This window comes from Haemorhous mexicanus, chromosome 4 (assembly GCF_027477595.1).
Source record: "Haemorhous mexicanus isolate bHaeMex1 chromosome 4, bHaeMex1.pri, whole genome shotgun sequence".
NCBI classification, from domain to species: Eukaryota; Metazoa; Chordata; class Aves; order Passeriformes; family Fringillidae; genus Haemorhous; species Haemorhous mexicanus.
Genome location: NC_082344.1, coordinates 36509315 through 36529726, shown reverse-complemented (window position 1 = coordinate 36529726; position 20412 = coordinate 36509315). Strand labels below are relative to the sequence as shown.

The 20412-nt window shown below is 36.5% G+C and overlaps 1 long non-coding RNA gene across 1 annotated transcript in view; it reads left to right on the top strand.

Annotated features, from left to right (window-relative positions):
• The first annotated feature begins 5413 nt into the window (after positions 1-5413).
• Positions 5414-20412, top strand: part of LOC132326919 (uncharacterized) — a 30688-nt gene continuing 15689 nt past the window's right edge. The window contains exon 1 of the long non-coding RNA XR_009486368.1: positions 5414-5497. This is a non-coding gene — a long non-coding RNA (uncharacterized LOC132326919). The remainder of the gene's footprint in view (positions 5498-20412) is intronic.

The following is a 20412-nucleotide window of genomic DNA, read 5'->3' as shown; positions in this document are numbered from 1 at the left end:
TTTATTGATGGTGAGTTTTCAATTAATTCAATGTTGCTCATTTTCTTCTCAATTTCCTGACAATTTTTGTTCTTTCCCAATTCCCCTCTTTTCCTTAATTTGGTGTGGAATGTATACATACACATACATATATATGACCATGTATATGTGTGTATATACGTTTTGCTTCCATTGTATCCAGGTTTGAAATTTAATGTGATCTGAGCACTCATTCTTTTGATAACCTGTCTGATGTTGGTGAGTTGGATGGTGTTCTCTCTCACACTCCACCATTAGGCAGGAAGGCAACATTTGGTGATACGTTCAGTCTGAAATAGCTGTGTGCAACCATGCAGACAGCCAGTTCAGTGAGATTTGAAAATGTCTGCTAACATGCTATTGCGTTCCACTTGTATTGAAATGTTTCCCTTTACCATATAACATTAAGGTTTGTAGTACAGGGGCAAAGGCACAAATGTAATGAGTCTCAGACAATGTGAATGCTCATTTATGTTCTGTCCACTGCACTACCATTCTGTTAGAGAAATAATAGAATCCCCCATCCGAGTTTAGTCTATGCTGCATGCTGCAGTGGTGAACATGAAAAAACAAACCACCCAAAAGTCAAACTCTGAATGCTGCAGACCCATCATAAGGAAAGAATTCCTTTCTATATACACTGTCTGGTGATGATTACCAGCCCTCCTGGATACTTGATTTGGATGACTCCCATGTGTGCATGTAACTTAGACATATGTAGCTGTCTAGGAAAGCTTGTAAGAGGAAAAAAAGCTCTTATCACAAAGAACTCTTCTATCTACTCATACAATATTATATATAAACTCATAAGTCTTTGTCTTGAAATAATAGAATTTTCTTCCTGCTGTTATTACTCTATTTGGAAGCCTTTTTCTGAATTTGTTGCAAAGATGCATTTATAGCTGACATTATATTTCAATCTTGTGCTGATATTGCCCTACTTAGCTCTAATAATTTTAATCATTTTAGCAGATATTCTAATTAAAGTTAAACTTCACTGAAACTAGTTGTCCAGAACCCTACACAGTATTTTTGATTAGGCCTTTTGTTTCCAAATGTCTTTTTCCATGCATTTGTGAACTCATTACCCCATACATAACTTCAGTAATCACTATTCATAATCATCTTCCAGTGGCATGAATCTGCTTTTCCTACTATTAATCTATATTTAATTCTATCAGTTAAATAATAATTAATTTAATGCTTTTATAAGATGTTATGGTCTTTGTAAAAATGATAATCCTGTACAACTTTATAATGTTTGCTGAATTCACCTGTAATTTTTGTGAGGATCTTTTAGGAAATTACTACACAGGACTGATAAGTCACTTAGTAAATGATCCTCATTCCTTGTCTACCTTATCAGCATAAGTTGTTGTTGATCCCTCTAACTGCTTTAGAAACACCCATCTTTAGCTGCTTTAGAAATTGAATATTAGCATCTGGCTTCTCCACCTTTAGCAAACTTTCTCTGCAGGGAGATTGAATCAAATGTCTTATTTAAATATCTGATAAATAATATTCTCCTGTCTAATAAAGCAGATAACTTTTGAAAAGAGATATTGGATTAGTTTGAGATGATCTACCTTTGATAAAGCCACATTATAACTTATACTGCCTTTTATTTGTCTCTCTGCCTTTAAATCTTCCTTCAAATGGTATTCTGGGTATTTTTTTGTAAATCAGTTTATTAAGTCTATTAAGTCTAGTAGTTCCAGAAGTTGTCTTTGCTCATGTTCTTTTGAATTTAGTTCTACCTTTACTGTTCTCCAGTCATAAGATACTGCCCCCAAAAATTCTAGCAATTAGAGTGTCAATTTCATGTGACAGTTTCATATTTCTATATTCCACCATGGACTATCCAGCCTGTCTTATTTTTGCTTTATGAGGTATTAAGAATGTTAACATTTATTTCTCCCTCAGGTGCCATAATTTCTTATGCACTACCTTCATTTTTGCTCCTTTCTCCACTAATGTCCTCATCATTAACTTTACAGAAGATGGAGGCAAAATATGCATTTAATATATGGATCAGGACTGTAATCAGATCAGAGTAAAAACTCTGTTTAACAATAAATTCTATATTTGCACACTGTAACATTTTTTGTTCCTCATGCTCCTTTATTGGTTGCAAAGATTTTCTGCTGATTGTTTTAATGGTAAATGAAGTCTCTCTCACACACACACACATTAGCCATTTTCCTCTTTTCTATATCCTGTAACTTCTGAGAAACAGTGCTCTTTCTTTGTTCTTGGTAGATTTGCACGTCTACAAAAGCAGCCAATTCACTGAAGTAAACCTCATAAGCTTTTTCTTTTAGCTTCTTTTGTTTTTTCTTCCTTGCAGCTTAAATCCTGAATAGTGCCTGCTCTTTGATTTAAAGCAATTCCTTACTTTCTGTGTTTTAAAACCTTTGCATTCCTATTTCACTGTGTATGCTTTCATTAGTTCCTTTCTAAAATCTCAAACATTAGTCATAGGCAGGCCTGTTGTGTGTCTTCCACCTTGATAGAGACTGATTCAGTTTATGATCACTACAGCCAAGATTATTTTCTATGAAAAGCTGTTCTGTAAGACCTTGATTCTTGCTAAACCCATGTCCAAGTAGCATCAATTTTCATTGGTTCATTGGGTATTTATTAAAGAAATCTGTCTTACAGCAGGTTCAAGACTACCTAAGCCTTCAGTTCCTAACAATGGCATTTATATTGCATCCAAGTTGGGTGATTAGTTTCCCAAGCTCTCACCATCACTACTCTTTATTTCTTAATCTTATAGAGATTTCTCTTCATATTGCATCCCAAACTTAATATTTCTGTGACAGTACTCCAAAGCTTTCTCTTCTGGTGCTTTTCAAATTTTATCCTAAAGAGATGGATTTTTTTCACTGCAGGATTAGTTTTCAACCCATGGTCCACAGGACCAGGGAATTCCATAATCTATGTCTTTAGGATGAGTAGAGGGTAATTAGAAAGGCAAATTTAGTGTCAATAGGCTTAAATACCTAAATTCTCCCTTGACAGCTTCATGCTGTTCCCATCCATTTCTATAACAATGCAGAGCTGCCCAGTCACCTCCAGTCTTATTTCTGTCCTTGGATAATTGAAAGGTTTAGCTCTTTTACTCAAATCACAAGTAATTTTTCTGCCTGTTTCCATTTCTGCAATATCCAGCTACATTTTATGCTTGATGTTAGGCTTGCAAGAGCATGTTGAACATGTTTTGCTAAAACATGTTTTAAATTTACATGCTTTTTAAATAAAGTAATTCAATGGAGAATGAACATTTGGGTTTTCTTTTGAAACTAAATCAGGAACTATTTGGATTTTTTGTAAGTTTTCAGCAATTTGTTCAATCTTCCAAAATACAGATTACAACCAACATAATATATAATTGTGGTTATTATTGTTATCTAAAACTTGAGTGTTTTCAATTTTTTTCCCCTCAGAAGCATAAAGTATTCCATTTAAAATGAAAGTGCTTCTAATTTAAATATTTTTGCGTTCAGCACTACATTTCTGAAGTAGCTCCTGACCAAGCCCTCCATCAGAAGTTTGTGCTTTGCTTCATTACCTGAACACTAAGTAGTAAACAGGCATTAATGTAAGTCCTTCTTGAAGGGAAGAAATTAAACAAAAACACAAAAGGCTGCAAAGCATCAAAGTTTTCTCTGTGACAGCTGTGCTTTTAAATTTTAGTGAACAATAGCAGAGCTAAATGAGGTTAGAAAATTATCATAATTAAGAGAAAAAAGCCCCAAACAATCCTTCAAGCAGCTAGAGCTAATTAGTGAAGACATTTTAAAATCCTGTTATTATAGAGATTGATTAAAAATAAATATCATTTCCTTTCCCCACAAGAAGATAGAAAATTTCACCTGTTGTACTTTATTAGGATTATCAGGAGTGTGTTACTGCAAAGCCATCAGGCAGGAGTGCAATAACCCACAGTACACTGGTCAGCAATTACTGCCAGCATCCAAGTATGAAAAGCTGAGTAGAGAGAGCTGCCTGTTTCACTGGATATTTTCTTCCATATTATTTGCTACCCTGTGTGCACCTTGTTCTCGGAATTTCCCATGGTGTTCCAAAGGTACCTTGTGACTTTCACAAGGACAAAAAAATAATTTCACCCCCAAGTAAACCTGTAAATGGAACTGGGTGGAAAAAAAATTTTTCTGCTGCCTGATGCAAGTAGATTCCTAGACATGAAATAATCAACAGGATTCTCAGGAAATAAACGATTTCTAAAAGTCAATATTTATCAAAATATTAAAATTATTGTCTCTATTTATGAATACTCCTATTGGGCAACTGGTGTTTATTTTGATGATAATATGAAATGCACTACTATTTTAAAACTTTGAATTAACTATTTATGATCCAGTGCTTGCTTCTCTTGTAGGATCTAAGTGTTTCACTTTCAAGTCTTAACTGATGATAACTTTCTATATTTGATCTTTTTCTATCTGAAATCATAAGTGACTTAAGTGTATTTTGCAAAAGATTTGCTCAGAAAATGAAATATTAATAGCCATGAATCCAAGTGATTTGTTCCATCTTTTTTCCTTACAGGTTTTAATCTTCGTACTATGTATAACTTGAACATTAGCTTTAGGTGCCAGATGAATTAATGCACAGGGCTAGTACTTTGGCTCTATGAGTTCTTTCTAATCTAAATAGACAAAGCTTGAAAGAGAGATGTTTATTTAGTTGTTGCAAAATTGAAAATAACATTTCTCATTTACAGGTGGGAAGATGATGTCTAAAGATTTATAAACTGGCAAACAACATATTTGAGTCCTACTTAAAAATACAATGCCCTATTCTGCTTTTATGAATGAGATAGTATCTCTGTATTTGTCCTGACTAAAACTCTTGGGGTGCTATTTTTATAAGATCTTGTATAACAAAGTATATTTTATATAAAGTAATTTTATGCCTTTTGATCAGAATGTGAATGTCTGGTAACAGGACCAGCTTGCTGGTCAAAATATTCAAAATATTCTTTAAAACTAAAGTGAATAGCTGACTCCGAAAGAAATTTGAAATAGCTGGATAAAATTTTCAAAAGTGCAATATGATTTTTCTCATTGAAAATACTATTAACTATTGACTATTGCTGTATTAGTTATTAATAATAGCTACTAGCTACAAGATGTTAATCAATATGAGAGATTTAGACTGGAATGCTTACCTTTTCCAGGGAATCTCATCTTATCTATTGCAATTTGACTGTTGAATTGCTCTGCAATTCAAAAAAATGAAAAAAAGAACCAAAGTCTGAGCTGGTTCAGTACCGAAATAAGTGTTAAGAAAATAATTCTGGATTTTGAGGGAAAAGTATCACATCTTGATTATGACAGATGAAATAATTTAACATGTCCGTCTGGCTTGCAGAAAACTTGGAGTTCACTGATACCCGTTGGCTGAATGAAGAGGAGCTGGAGACCTGTCCCAGTGTTGTCCAGGATTAGAGGTAATTTTCTCCCCAGTAGCAGTATAGTTCTGTGTTTTGGAATTAAGATAAGAGTGATGTTGATAATACACTGATGTTTTAGTTGTTGCTAAGCCATGTTTACAGAGTAAAGAACTTGTCAGCTTCTCATCTCACCCTGCCAGAAGGAGAATATGCAGCTGGGACTGCTGATGCATATTGGCCAAAGGGATATTCCATACCATATAATGGCACTACCAGTATATAAACTTGGACAAAAGATGGTCAAGGGCCACTGTTTGGGTATGGCTGGGCATCATTCAGCAGGTGGTGAATCACTTGCTTTGTATATTCTAATCCTAATAATAGTATTATTGGTATTGCTATTATTAATTCCTCTTCCTTTTCTGTCCTACTAAAGTGTCTCTTTATCTCAACTCACAAATTTGACATTTTCTCCCCCAGTTCTGTCTCCTATCCCTCTGGGATGGTGTAGGGGAATTGAGTAGTGTTGGTATTTTACTGCCTGCTATGTTAAACTGTGCCAGGACCTCATGCTAATAAGGTCATGTGGGTGTTTGCTTTTTAGTTTTATTTTATTTTTTATATCCAAGATTATGTTCTGATGCATGCACATGGCAGGAACAACTGTATCTGGATGAGAGCAACATCCTTGTAAAGGCACATCATCTAAAGAAAATATGTTTTAAGGACCAGGATTCAGATAATATTCAGTTCAGGTGTCAGAACTAGTCAGAAATAGAATCATCACTCCAAATGCTAGTAGCTATCTTCATACAGTGTTAGAAGGAGTACTGCATATAATACTTGGGATTTTATAGGCCCTTGTATGAGTTTGAAAGATGTTAATGAGGGCTTGTGTGTCTTAGCATCATAGAATAATTTAGATTGAAAAAGACCTTTAAGCTCCCTAGAATTTATTTTTGGGAGGAGAGAATAAGATTTCAATAGCATTTGTATATATTTTGACTTTTCTTTTAGGGATATTATCTCTCCCTAGATATCCCATCTCTTTTAACACTCTTTATACCCATGAGTGTTAAAAGAGATTAAATCTCTTCGGTACTCTTATGTGCAAAATGTGTCCTTCAGAGTCAATTATAATTAAGGCTGGGGTAAATAGCGTGAAGTGTTTTGAACTGCTAAATGAATTTGTTTCAAACAAGCTTTCTCCTTCTTTTCACCTCTCCTTGCTGTCCAGATAGTCTGCCAATCCTAAACGTTCACAGAATGCAAACCCCAAGGTTTCATGCACTGTGGGAAACAGCTGCATTTTCCTTGGACAACACTTGTGGGATATGCCTATAAGTGCATCCAATTGGGAGTGTATGCAAATGTCCTGCAACACAGCTGACCAGCTGCAGATACACACTGCTTGGACTTTGACATTTTTAGTTATAAAACCAGATCAATATATGAATCTAATCTGAGCATTAAATTCACACAAATGGCAGCCTTCTGGCAGCTTGTCCTGAGCACCCACTCTGTCAGGATCACTGAACAGACTATTCTGTAAGAAATACTCAGCAAGCATTTTGCAAAGTACAGAAGTATCCAAAACTTTCTTGTACTTGACTGCTAGAAGGTAGCCCAATTTTCTGACCTGTTATGATACTGTTTAACAGGTAGTATGATGAGATGGTGGCAGATCTCAGACATTCATAGCTCTGAAATTGCAACACTTGGGTGTTTTGGAGGCTTCTGATCAACTCCAAAGAAGGATTTGTGAAACCTTTGAAGCAGAATTTTTTGTAATTCTCTATTGGATCTTATTGGAGTATTTGACAGTATCAAAATAATTTTTGCAATGCCAAGAACTGCTTGGTTTTAGCTTCAGCTGGAGTTTCTCCAGAATGTCTACTACCGCTGTGGCAAGTGGGAATATGTTGGAAAATATTCAGTGAACTGCAGATTGTTTTGTTTTTCCCTGCCAAAAAAATCAAGATCCGCTGAAGCTCTGACATCTGTACGTTGCCTCAAAGAAAATACTCCAAAGAAAAAAAAAAGTCCGTTAAACTTGATAGCATATTAGTGTCTAATGATCAGTTAATTTTATAAATCAGTTTTTATCGCCCACATATTGCTGTCACAGCTACCCTGAGCAATGACCAGGACTTAATTTCTCTTTGCAAATCACTCCATATCTTGTCTTTTACTTTTATTCCATGGTTACCATTCAATGTAATAGGAATCTAAGGGGAATTTTTTTGAATAAGAAAAACAGTAGGAGAGTTATTTTGAAAATAATAGTGGACCAGAAATAACTAGGGAAACAGTTGATAGCAAATGGCTTATTACTACAATGAAAAGGACCTTGCAATGATTAGCAGTTGTATCTCAATGCCATTATCAACTTTCACACATTCATATGGTGTCTGAGAACAAATGATTTCATTAACATTTGCAATTACCATTACTAAATACGATTCTTTTCTATGCAGGCTTATTGAGAAATTTTCTTTTGATGTAATAGCATCATGGCATGTAGGTTACCTTGATTTTTCTGCAGCTATGGAAATGGAACCAATTTCATGATCCGTACTGATAATAAACTGAATTCATGTCATCTTCCTGCTTCTCTGAAGAGCACTGAATTGGAGATAAAGCGTTATTCTGAAATACTGGCATGTCTTTGGAGTGAATGCCAGAAATATAACCAAATCTTTTCATGCCAAGTAACTGTATTTGGTTGTCAGATATGCAAGGATGAGGTAACTGGACACGTACTAATATGCCTGCTGGATTAGGAAAATCTGCTGTAGAAAAAGGGTCATGTGAGCATGAGATTTAGGATCTAGACTTAGGAAACCTTAACCTTTTTTGTATTTAAAAAATTGTTTTCACTCTATTTCTTTGCTTCTGCCTTTTCACTGCTTCTTGGCTCCACAGTTCTGCCCTTCTCTCATGCCAGCTTTGGTGCCTGTCAGACATTTATGAGAGCCAGCTGAGTTCCATAAGCCAAGATAAAGATAAAACACTCCCTACCTCCTTGGTTTTTTTGAGTTTTAGTTTGGTTTTTTTTTTTAGCTAATTTTCTGCTAGATTAATGCTCCAGCTTCTCCTGCATGGAAGGCCCAACAAATGCTGTGGCTGGTTCAACTGATATGAGTGATACAAGTACACAGCAGCTGGGGTAGTGCAGAGGGAGGAAGCAGTGGTATCACTGCCAGCTAGAGAATGTGAGCTTCTGGATACTAGTATCATCCAAATCTGTGGGGTTTTTTTCTTCTTTTTTGTTTTCTTCTTTTTTTTTCAGAATGAAGAGTGAGAAACAGTTTTCTTAAGTACTTTTAGTAACCCAAGAAGAACTAAACACTTCTAACAGCTGGCAGCAGTTCCAGTCCTATGAAGTCAGGGAATAAGTATAAACACTTTACAAGAGGATTTTTTGCCACCTCTCACTTCTCAGCCCTAGAGTCACTGAACCATTGCCATCTCAGGGTACCACTAAAGGAATTTGAGAAAAGCTCTGACAAAATAGAGTAACTTTTCTACTGATTGTCTTAAGTATCTGAAACTACAGCTGAGGCAGTTTCAGTTGAATTCAGTTCTTAAAATAATGTATAATATGGGGGTGAACAATCAAATCTGTTAAATCTGTTGTAGAAGGTAAGCCCCAGGAGAGAAAGTCAATGATAATGCCAAGTATTAAGACATATTGATAAATAGATAATCCTGCCACTGAAATTCCTCTTTATGAAGCAATAATGTCTATGCCAGAGAACAGAATGACCTCATACTTCTGACCCAAACAGTCAATTTTAGAGAAGCTTATGGGTTCTTCTCAAGAGGGGAATAAACTGATAATGGAATCATATTTCTTTCACGTAATGCTGATCATTTCAAAGAAGGAATTTTCTGTTGTCCTGAACACAGTGTGAAACAAACAATGAAAAATAATTTCCTTTTTCACAGTTCAGAGCATCTTTCTGGCTGGTACTCTATCCAATCTTTTTCTGTCTGTTTGGTATTTGAATGCAATGGTGCTTTTTTTTGTTGCTTTTTTTCCCTTTCTTTTTGTAGCTGTCTGGTCTGTATTCCGTGTCTCATGTTTTAAGATGTGCCAGAGAGCACACCTTTGTTTTCTAGACTGTCCAGCCAGAAAGCTATGGTCAGCTGAATCATCTTCTGCAGACAGAAAGTCAAAAGCCTTTCACATCAGTAGCTGAATAACCAGCCAGTAAATGCAGTCACAGCTCTCTTTTGGGTAGGCTAAGGTAGTGAACAAAATGTTGGTCTGTCTTGCTGGTTGCTTAGGCACATATGATTAAAAATATCTAGTAAAGAAAGCAGAGACCTTAAGTCTTCACCAGCCTGCCTGAAAATAGAGAGTAAATGCAACTACAGTTCTCCTGACAGCAGTGAGGAACTGTCATTTCAAGCTCCCCGTGCAAAAAAGACAGTGTTTTGTGTATTTTCAGCGCTGTGAAAATAATATATTTAATGAGAAGGATATTTTTTATGAGACTGTCATGCAGCTTGGGTATTCCCAGCCAGTAATAAAGTTAGATGGTATTCAAAGCATACTGTAATGAAGAGGCTGCAGTTCAGTCACAACCATCATTCCTATCTTGCACTTAGCCCTCTTCTCATGGAGGATGTTTTCCTCTCTTTTCCATGTGCTTTGTATTTCTTCTTCTCTCTAGGACAGAATTCGAACTGAGATACATCCATGTCTTCCATTTTACATGGTCACTAAAAAGGGACAAACTGAGTAGCTAATAAATAAGCTCAATGTCACATGCAGAATGGATGCAGTTCCTGTATAATGACTGCACTGAACTTGTACTTGTTCCAGTATAATCATAGTGTCCTGAATAAATCAATGTGGTCTCTGAAATTTGCTGCAGATTCTTGTCTGTTTCAAACAGGGATTAAACTCTTAAGGAGAACTTATGATGATTTTTTTTTTTAAGCAAGGAAAAAAAAACCCTGGGAGATTAAAAAAAAAAAAAAAAAGGAATAAAAAAAATGGGAGAAAAAGAAAATGGAGTAGCTGAGACACTTCAGAATAGTCTTCCTAGTAATTCTACTCTTGGTTGGTTTCCAGTATCCCTTGAATAACCTCTTTGATAGTTAGAGGGAACATCCTTCTTGAACTGGCTGGAAAATGCATAATGACAATGGTCTGTGAATGCAGTCCTTTATTTTTGGTTTCTAGGAGCTTAGACACTCATCCTAGGCAGACTCTTTGCAGAGCTGAACTGCTGAGCTCTTTGAAAATTTCTGCTGGACATATCCAAGTGACAGCTTATTTCATGGCTGTAGAACCTGGCTAGGTGTAGGTGAATTCAAGTCTTTCAAAAGATAAGACAAGGTGAGTGATGACTCCCTAGAAAATTTAAAGCTTTGAATTTAAATTTGAAGTTTAGTAAGTACTAGAATTTTTCAGTGTAGTAACTAAACTAATAGGTTTTTAGGATCTTTCCGCCATCACCTCCTGGAAACTCTCTCAAGTTTCTTTACAAATTGTTTACTTAACTACATCAAAAGAGGAAAGCTGAATATTAAAAACAAAAATTCCCCAAATCCATTAGTCTGTGCAGAGACCTACCATGGAAAACTTCAGCTAAAATGATAATGTTAATGAAAGTTATAAAAAAAAATGAAGAGAGACTTTTACTTATACATGTCTAGACTTTCTTTGTGTGTTTAAATTATTTTCTCAAGCAACACTTCAACACTCCAGAAGCCAACAAGCATTTTAATGTAGCAATAGTGAAAACAAAATTCTGGAGACTTCTTTCAAGTATTTCTTGTCCTTTTATTAAAGACTAATGGATGGGATCTGTATCACTGGTTTCAGACTGTCCTCCTCGATGTGATTTTGCATATTTGATACTCTTTAATCAAAATTTTACCTGTAAATTATAAAATGTACATGCTTACATTTACCTCAGATTTTTTACATCTGAAGGAGATCCCTGCAGGGCAGGATTGTGGTCCTTCCCTGTGGCCACGGGAGCAAGTCAGTCCCGGCTAGCTGCTCCCCAAGCTTGGCCGGAGGCAGCCACAAGATTTGCCACCCCCAGGATCTCTTAGAGGACCTCAGGTGGTGGTGCCGTCTGTGGCGTGGGGGGCACAGGCGAGGATGACACCACGAGGAGTCCAAGGTAAAGGAAGAAAGAGAGGACACTTGCGTGGCTGTCAAGGAGGACTTATTCCTCAACGGGTTCAGCGGCAAGTGACAAGCGAGACAGGCTCGGGGAGGAACTGAAAAAGGGAGTGGGCGTGGAAGGAGGACACTCAGGGTAGCCAATAAGGAAAGGGCAGGGGAGGAATGGACAACATACCTGAAGCAATGGGGATCATACATAGGAGGGGAAAAGCCCTGGAGGCAAATCATACAGCACAGTAAGGATGACTGACATCGAAAAATCTCGAACAAAAGGGGGGTGGTTACAGTAACTGACAAGGGGAGTAGGTGGCACCACTGGGAGGGGAGAGGACTTATAAGGGCAGGGAGGGAGGAGGGAAGGATCGCTGGGTTTGATGGGCAGGCAAGTGGCGGGAAAAGAAAGTAACAAACAACCTGGGACAAACCATCGTGAGGGGAGAACATGGGGGGAACCAAGGACCAAACCATTTTCTTAACACAAAACAACGAACACAACCAATAATAACAAATCTTTAAGAACACAATGCCACACAGGATGACACGGTCTTTGGGCTTAGTTACAACATTGTTGGTAATAGAAGGAGCTGGATATTTGACTGAGTGTTAACTAATGCTCATTTTCCATAGAGCATTGATTTACTTCATTGCCTGCTTAACAAACTTGAGATTAATCTACTTTATCCTTGTAACTCAATAGAGAATATCTGCATTTTGAGCAGAAGAATCAGAAAACGTTTTATGATGGTAAGAAAGGGAATGTCTGGATTGCCCCTAGGTGGCAGCGAGGCATTATTTCTTGACATTGGCTGAACTGCCTGTTCTGCTGTCTCTGCAAAGAAAAGCATGCTTAGATACAGCAGCTCTGTCTGGTTTTCTGACCATTTTGGATAGATCTTGAAATCCTAAACTCTGTATTGCAATAAAATATACATGGTTGCAAATCAGTTAGTCCTGGCAGACAAAAGTATTGTGTGATATGTGCAGTGAATCAGCAGGTCTCCAATCCATGCTTTCATGTGACTCTGATCAGTGGTCACATTGGGGATCCTCAACAGATCTTCTTTATTTCAGAAATCAATGGCTTCAAATGGTTTCTTTGCATTTTTGCATCTCTTGTGTGCTGATATGGCTGCCTTCTAGCACAAATTATGTTCCATGTGTTGGTACTGAACCTAGTCTAGTGAAAGACATCCCTGTCCAAGGTAGGGGGGTTGGAATTAGATGATCTTTAAAGCCCCTTCTAACAAAAACTTTGCTATGGTTTTATAGTTCTACATTTGGGTTCAGTGCAATGATGGTATATGTGATATTCTGTTCAGATAAATGACTTTTATCACTTGAGCATGAGCAATGGACCACACTAAATGCAGCTAGTAAAGGGATCAGAGACCCTTTAGTAAGTCCTTGCTGCCTGACAATATTAATTGTAGTACTGAGGAGATGGAAATTGGCTCTGCAATTGTAATTCAGGCTCTGATTTAACAATGTGTATAAATCAATTACTTTTAGCATGTGCTTCTGTTGACTGCATTTTAGCAGTGTAGCCACTAACTTTCTCACTACTCATCTGGGGAATGTTTTCATTTTTATGAATGTCCTTATTTTCTACCTAGGAAAGTGCTTTTTCTGCATACACAAAGAAAAGCATGTCCTTAAATGCTTTACAAATTGGGATATACATTGCCAGCTTTGATACTGTGGGTTAAGAGAAAGAAGCACGGTTTTGAACTGGATGATCAATGATCAGCAGAAAAATTTTTAAAAAACTGTTTTGATTGTGATCAAAACACATGTCCTTTTGACTATCATCAGTGTCGTATTCTGGAGAAAAATCCAAATGAATTTTTTATTTAAACAAGCCCCACTTTTTAACTCTGTGTTTTGCATGGGTAGGAGTATCTAGTAGTAGTCAGGAAAAGCATGGTGTTAGAAACATGGTGGATCTCAATTGCTTGAGAGCTGAATGTGTCAGTAGAAATGTTTTGTGGATTGTGCCAACCAAAGGAAAATGTATAATGAGTAATCAATTTTAAACTGACTGAGAAGAAAATGATGTATTTTGGAGAGGTTTCTAATGCAATATACTTTGGCATTAAAATTTAAAATTACTCTGAATACATTTCTTTTAGAAAACACTGTGGCAATCAAAGACTTAGCAGCTTGATGGATGTGAATGAATGAGTCTCATAAATTGAGATTGCAACTGTGATTGCTGCATTAATAAGAATAAGATTATCATAGTGTTAAATCATCCAGCTATACATTTAAAAGTATGTACTGGGAAAAAAAGAGCATATTATGCAATATGTCTTTGTCTTCTGCTCTCAGGCCAGCGCTATCATGCTACATCACAAATATGAACATTGGTAGACTCAGACAGTCTCATACAAGGAGCAGTTTTCAGAGGCAGGTTTATTAAATGGGTGCAAAACTGCAATAATTATTGCTTCTGATACTAATGTCAAAAGAATAGGATTTGGAACATAATTTTCATACCAAAGATGTAGAAAATAATACTAGTTTCAGAACAGTTCAGGTTGTAAACTGGCTTCCATTATAAATGTACTGTGTTTTGAAGATGTGCCACATTTTGCTTGGAAGGGCATCACACTGAGATATGATTTTGTGATCAAATTCTTAAGTTATTAAAGAAAATTATGTAAAACTTTATTGTTTTGATTAGTATTGCATTATTTTGCTTTGTTCTTGATAAGTTACATTCCTGTCTCAAGGTGTGAGGTATAATTCTTGCTTGCTGTGTGGAGGATTTTCAGAGTTAGGACAGCAGTGGCTTTGTGAACTTCCCATGGAAGCTCTGTGCACACTGTCATCTCTGGGGATCATAGGAGAGACAGTCCTGCAAGTCTTCCTACACAGGTCTCAATTACTGGCTGAAGCCAAAGTTTCCCTATGGAAATACATCTAAAAAAAATATAATGTCACCTAAAACTGTCACACTCATGGGTGTTTTAAATGTGACTTTATCCTGTCTGTGCTCAACCTGTTCAGTATCTTGTGTGCTCATGAGTTGAAAACTTGTCAGTGCTGTCATCTTAGTAAGTGATAAAAAATTACTCTAGCAAGTGTTGCTGGCTTATTATAGGCTTCTTTAAAGATTGGTCTGATCTGGGAAAGGATCAGGAACTGAGAAAGGATCCTTCTTTAAGGATTGGTGAACTGATCTGAGAAAAGAAAAAAAAAAATCTCCTGTACATTTACATTGTATTGTGAGAAGGATTTAAATGAGAACTCTCTCAGAAACTCCTTTCTACTCAGTGGGATTGTCAGCCAAATTGATGGAATGTTTGTCAACTCTGCTTTAATTAAAGATTGCAGTTTTTGACCTTTCCTTGTACACACTTAAATAAACATTAACAGATATACTAGTAAAAAACTAAGATAGTGGGATAGCAGTTAAAAGGTTTTAATTATATATATTGTCTTCAAAATATGGTGCTGCAAGGTTTTGGGTAAATTCTGATAAAATTTGAGTATTTTTGGGATTTCAAAGTTCTCTTTTTACTTATGACCAGAAAAAAAGGAAGCAAATCGGAGGAAAGAGAAATACTAGTTAAAACCAAAACAGCTCCAAATTTGAACTCTTATATTTGGAAGACAGACCCTGGAACATAGTGCAATAATATGTGAAATGCTTTGCTTTTGTCCCAGTGAAGGACAAAATGCATAATTCTGAACTTAAGCTGACATGTAATGCAGCTGTCTACATAAAACTAGATTAAGGATTTTTTAACCTAAGTTTGAGTTTGCATATGGATGTTATTCCCTTCAATTTCAGTAACTAGATCCTTAATACTTCTGTCAAGAGGTATCTTATTTTTTTTTTCTTTTCCTCTGAAAATTCAGCAAAACTGATGATGCTGAATGGTCAGTAACTTCCTGCTCTGATAAACTTTCAAGGATGGACCATTCAAATGCTTTCACTGGAGATCTGTGTTCCTGACAATTCCCCTCTTCATTACTTGCTGCTCTTTACTCTTATAAAGGTGTAGGTGCTTGAGCAATATCAACTCCTTTGTGCTATCTTTTTTGGATACGTCTCAGACTGACAGATTTTTTTTTGTTTCATTTTATTCATTTATTTAATTTTTAAATTTAACATATTGTTTTTATATAAAATAAAGGAGTCAGTTCTGAATTAGATAAATTTTTAACTCTCTGGGATTCTGAGGATGAGCAAAGTGGCATTATCTTTGTATTTTTACAGACAAAACATATCCCCATTTTTTTCTTGCTAGAGAAAGCACTCAACTTTCCTTGAAGGAGTTTATATTCTTCCAAATTAATCCAAGTGGAGCAGATCCTATGAGATCAGGTGAAGCTGGAAGATCTTGACACCTGTTTAAAAATCTAAATCAGGATCTCAAGTATGGCCTCAGGTCCCAGTCTGTAGTCTAAAATCAGTGCTTTTGTAAGAACAGCTTTTCCATCTCTTTTCTCACCTTTACTATATACTGAATACACTACTGGTGAAATAACATAATTATATAGGTAATGTTCCACTTTATAGCCTGTCACCATAGGATGAGGAGAAAAAAGGTATTCCATAATGTGAGATAAGAAAATAATGGTAGCATTCCCGTGTTGGCTCACCTGTATTGTGTCTGTGTTATGTGAGCTTACTTGTGGCCAGGTCTCTACAGTGCACCAAGAAAACCAGCAAATTTGCTGTTGCTGATTATTGCCTTACTGTATGTGTCCTGCTTTTTGGCGCAGCAGAGACACAAATGGGTCCCTCCTGGGTTTGTGAGAGAGAACAGCTTTACAACACAAACCACTAGTAGCTAACAAAGAAGCAGCTCCGCAAAGATTGTCTCTAGTGAAAGTTGCATTTTGATTCCACTATTTGAATTGCTTAGTAATGTTCCTACAAAAGTATCTGCTAACTTCCTTGGTATCATGTGAGCAGCTGGCTGTACTACAGCTGGGTATTCATAAGGAAATTCTTCAATGAATAAATTACCGAAAGCATTCTTTTCACAGAAAGGAAAACCCTTACATTCTTCAACTTGGATATTCTGTTCTGAGTCTTCAAATCAAGATGAGAGTCCCGGTAAGAGTCTCTGGAGCGAGGGTCAGGTTCTTTCCTTCTGTAGTTGCAAATAATCCAGCTGACAAAATGAACATGTTAAAAACCCAAACAAAACCCCAAAACCAAAAGACCACAGAAAAAGCTCTGGGATCCATCAATTTTAAATTGCTATTAAAAAATTAAATATTTTATGTCAGTGATTTTTTTTATTAGCTGTTCTGCAATAACTTGACATGTAGGGTGTCAAGCTCATTGGCCTATAAGCTCATGGTGATGTGGTTTATAAATTTGTCAGGCTTTATTAAAGCTGTGCCTTATTTCATACTTTAATGAAATATATTTAGAACTGTGTGTATTCATGCCTTTCAGGTATGTCTACTTTCATAGAGGCTGAAGAGCAGGATAAATTAGTTCTCACTAATCATCATGTCCTTACATAGTACTGACAAGCTAGACTGATCATTTGGAAATTAGTTTGGGCATTTCTATATTGCAGGAAGATTGCCAGAGCTTACTGAGAAGGAATTAAAACCTGTCTTTCCCCTTTCTCTTCTGCTTCTTCTTCATTGCTTCAGTAGCTCTGACAGTCTCACTGTGTGGTTCCCCTCCTGCCTCCCCTCTGCCTTCATCTGTTTCAGGCTGTCTCAGTCCTGGATATCCTCTTGTTCTCATTTTGCACTCTTTGTGGTTTCTTTCCTTTTTTTTTTTATACTTTGCTTAGTGAGTGAGACAAATGCAACCTCAAGTTACCAGAATAAGCATAGGGCATATGTTTCTCCCTAGTGCTGGGATTTCCACAGTAGCTCAGAATTGCATGTCCAGCTTTCACTGGTCCTTGTCTCCAGACTCCCATGCATAGAGCCTCCTTTGCAAACATCACCCAGAATTTATATGCTCACCTAGTATTCTGTAGTCAGCAAGTCCCTGAAGGACTGTTGTTCCCTGACACATTGTGCAACCCCTAGTCAGACTTCTCCAGGAGTAAAGGTGCTCCCATTCAAACCCCTTCCTCCTTGCCTCAGTTCAATGGTCTGATTCAATCATGCTGCTCTGATTCTGTGTGGAGTCAAGCTCCAGAGCAATCTGATTTCAACTTGAACAAGCAATCCCCACCATTGAGTTGTCATACTGCATAATGGCAGGTGCATGCCTCAGGCCTGGAGAGAGCAGGTGTTTTCTTAAAATTGCTTTGGTGTTGGAGAAACTACAATGTAGGACAATATCCTAAGAAGTTTCTCAGCATAAAATGACTGCCTGTGATTGCTATTTAGAAAATTTCTAGGTACAGGTTAAATTCTCTCTTTACCCCCATATGTAAAGATGATATATTTATATCAAGAGAAACTTGAGAACGTTTTAATTAGGTCAGAGGATTCTGACCTGACAGATGTTTATATTAATGCATTTGAAGTATGGGGAATGAAATCAGATAACCTAAAGATTTTTCTGTTTGATAAATCTGGTTAGGATTATGGTAACACAGGCTATATGCAAGAAATGCTGTGGTGATGACATAATATATATCTGAAATGATGTAGTGTTTCTACAAATCACAAGATGAAGGGATAGCTTATCTTCAGATTTTAGCACTTGCTACTGCAGTTTGAATTATATTTTTATATTTTACTTTCATTCTGAAAACTGTATGCAGTCACATATATTTAATTTAGGAGAAAGGCACATAAAGTAAATTAGGTTAAAAAACCAAACTCTGCATTTTGTAATGTTGATTTAATAGTAAGCAGCCCAAAAAGAGTATAGCAATGATAGGGCATAAATGTTAGCATTACGTACAAATTAATGTCAGGCATCAGTTTCCTTATAAATTTTTCTCAAGAACTGAGTTAGGATAGATGTCCCTTGTGACAAAAAGTACAGAACATCTGACAAATGCCTGGCAAACAAGAGGTTTATCAGAAAGCAGGTTATAGGAAATCATATAACATTCAACACCGTTCTCTCTTGAGTAATCTTCCCTCATTTTCCTCCACCAGCTTAGTGCAGATGAGATTGATTGTAATGATGGCCTTTTTAGGCCCCCCGGAGAGAGAGGGCTGGGAACTGGAGAGAACACACATCTGGGAAGTTTCTAAGGAGCCTGGGGAAAGCTCAATAAAGCAACAGGGAAAAAGAAAGACCAGATGGTGCCCTGACTACCAGATTCAGAAATGGAAGATTTTCTGTTTAAATAAAAGTTCCATTTTTATATCCTGATAAGATCTATGAAGAAGTTTGAGGTTGCAGTTACTTGATACAAAGTAGATGATGTCTTGCATATTAATTGTCCCTTTGTCCTTCATCTTAAGAGCTTCAGTGTGGCGACATTCGTGAGATGATTATGAGGTGTAAAACCATAAAGAACTCATTTAGCCGTCAAATGTGAGAAGTTGGTACACTATGCTTTTCTCATTGAATTATGTTAATAAGTGTACAGGTGACAGTTTTGACAAGTCTGGTAATTAGAAAAGTATTATAATATTTTTCATTATCTCATGAACTATGAAGGTACTTCTTAACTGTAGTTCCTATTTTCTCTTTGAATTATTGTTTAGCTAGACTCAAAAATATATTCTGGTTAAAGTTATAATATTAAGGAAAGAATAAATAATGCTTTTAAATGACAGTAAACCAGGATTAAGATCAATAATTTAATTTTCAGGTGCCTTAAAATGTTTGTGAAATATATGTGTTTTCCCCTGCAATTTAATCTGTGTTTTTAGGAAATTTTAGAGACAATCATGTAGTGATGCTTATTGCTCTATCCAATAATAAGTTAGCATACAGAAATGTGCTTTTGTGAGGGTGGCTGCTTTTGTGATTGAGAAAGCTGAACTCTGATCATTTCATATATACAGAATATATCCTCTTAGGTTTGTAGTCAGAACTGTTAGGGAAAATTGTAGTGTTTGTGTTCTTTATGTGTGCTGGTTATACCTTCCACAGACTTCATCTTGGGAGAATGAGGGAAAAGCTGTCCTAGAAGGGAGAGAGAAGCTGGGACAAAGGTCCACACCACAAGTGCAGTCAGTTTGGTTCAAATCACTGTTTTTGGCAATTGAGCACTAGGGCCCTGAGAGCAGCTTTGGGGGCTGCAGCCTCTCCCCTGCCCTGATGACTCAGTGCAGTGTTTCTAATTCTTTCACAGAGCTATTAATAGACAAAACCAACCAAACAAAAAGATTCTAATGCTAGGTTTGTCCAAGTTCACACTCACCATGTTTTCATAGACATGCCATTTCAGTCTCACAAGAAAGGAAAAATTGAAGGGGAGTGGGTGGTGATGGGTTGGCTGTCCTGATGGATGGCTGGTGAAAAGCTTGAAAACACCTATTAAAATGTATGCTGCTTACATATGGGAAATTTTTAAGATATATTCAAAGTTAGCTGAGTGTGAAATATGATTCTGAGGTGATTCAAATTTTGTGAACCACAGCAAAATTGGCCAATAAAATGGTAATAATAGTAAGAAAGAAAGCTACAAATGCTTGTTAAAAGCGTAAATCAACCCAAAAAGTGGTTTTTACAAATCTACAGTTGTCTTCTACATGGTTTTTAGCTGTAATATCTCAGAATAACTAACTCAGGGTATTTTTAATATAGTGAAAGAAATACATTATTTCGTTGTAACCTCATGATAGTCTACACATTGTTCCAATTTAATTTCTTACCATTACTGAAAGGAGCCTAAAAGAAATCAAAATGGGGTTTGATAGCTACCTGGATCTATGAGTGCCTTGAACTAGGCATGTATCTCTCCAATTCTATAAA